The sequence below is a fragment of the Papaver somniferum genome, unplaced genomic scaffold (genome assembly GCF_003573695.1).
Source record: "Papaver somniferum cultivar HN1 unplaced genomic scaffold, ASM357369v1 unplaced-scaffold_21, whole genome shotgun sequence".
Lineage (NCBI taxonomy): Eukaryota > Viridiplantae > Streptophyta > Magnoliopsida > Ranunculales > Papaveraceae > Papaver > Papaver somniferum.
In genome coordinates, this window is record NW_020631041.1 from 15,328,876 (window position 1) to 15,330,517 (window position 1,642).

Consider the following 1,642-nt stretch of genomic DNA (forward strand, 5'->3'; position numbering starts at 1 on the left):
AAAGGTAACTCAGTCACTCTATTTCACCCTAGCAAAGGTAATAACTTGAATCGTGTGCCCCACCAAATCACTTGAAATAAAAGAAAACTAAAAATAGAAAGTGAAAAGGACTCGACGAGATATGGCGAAACTATCATGTTATTTCTAACACCTGAGCTCTGTGCTTTTATGAATAGACTCTATAGATGTTTCCATCTAGTCATATTGGTTCCTCAGCTCCTAAAACAAAAATGTTTCCATCCACTTAGATTGGTTAGTGCTATCCTTAATAGGCGTAAATTTCTAGGCTCTGGAGTTTATTTATTGCAACTTAAAACTAACAAAAAGTTTCTTCCCCACCCCCAAACTTAAATCTAACATTGTCCTAAATGTTTCTAAAGATAAAATTAAAAGCATGAACAAGGAGAAACTGTTACCACTCGAAGAAAAAGAGTTAAGGAAAGATATTACCATGTTGCATGAGATTGTGTTACCTTCCAAGAAGTGCTAAGTTTTAAGTCTTCAGCGAGACATCAAATACCTCAAAAAGGATCTTCACCTTCCTAAGTCGTATACCAATAGCTGAAAAAGTTGTGGGTCCATAATACCAAATAGAGCTAACACCAATATGAGACAACTGCACTGGTTCAGAAAAATGAACAGAAGGAGCACATCCTCATCTAAGGTTTCTTGCAAGACAACCGGATCTATCCAGAGCCTCCAGTTGGGCTTCATAAGAGTGTCTTGAAAAATAGATTCATCCGAAAAACGGGTTTCTAATATATGGATTTCCTCCTGAACAGAATCAGGCGGATCAGGTTGTGGATTCTGAATAGACTCAAGCGATACCTCAGATGCACTAGGCTTGAGTCCCAAGTTAGGAACTTCTACTGGGGATAATTGACAATCTCTACCCCCAAATTTAGGGTAATCACTATTCTCCGTAAGACCTTTAACCATGGCTTGAATTTTCGGATCCAGAGAGTATTTAAAATACTCTAGAGCTTCTTCTAGTTCACTACCCCCAAACTTAGAGTTTTGGGTGTCTCTACATAAACTAGTCACAATATTCCTAATTTCTAGACCATCCGGTTCCTGAAAAAGGTCAATTGATTTCTCTGAATTATAATCAGGTGGTTCATCCTCTAAATTCTTTTGAGGTATACTATCTATAGGACTTATATGTTTCATATCCTCTATGTCCATCCCTAGAGTTTCCTTATTGTGTTGAAGCACGGTTACTGGCCTAATATCATGTTCACTATCCAAATCAGAAGTTATAGGCAAAATCTCAGATGGGCCTACAAATGCATAATTGGGGTCCCACTTAGGAGGATCTTTAGGCTCTTCGAAATAAGGGCTTAAGGTAGATTCGGTAGCTAGTAATGGTTCAAACCTAGATTTCCATCTATCGGTATCTAACATAGGAATAGAATCCAACAGAGCATTTACTTGTTCAATGTTGCTATCATCGTCGAAATCCATGCTAAAACGGGCTAGACAACTCTCTAATGGATCTTCTGATTCGGTGTTTGTTACAGACTTTGGAACTAAGGTTCCTATCATGTTGACCTCTTCAATGCACGTGTCATCTAGCTCAGAATGTAGCTTATTGATATTAAAAATATTCAACTCAATAGTCATATTACCAAAAGATAGATTC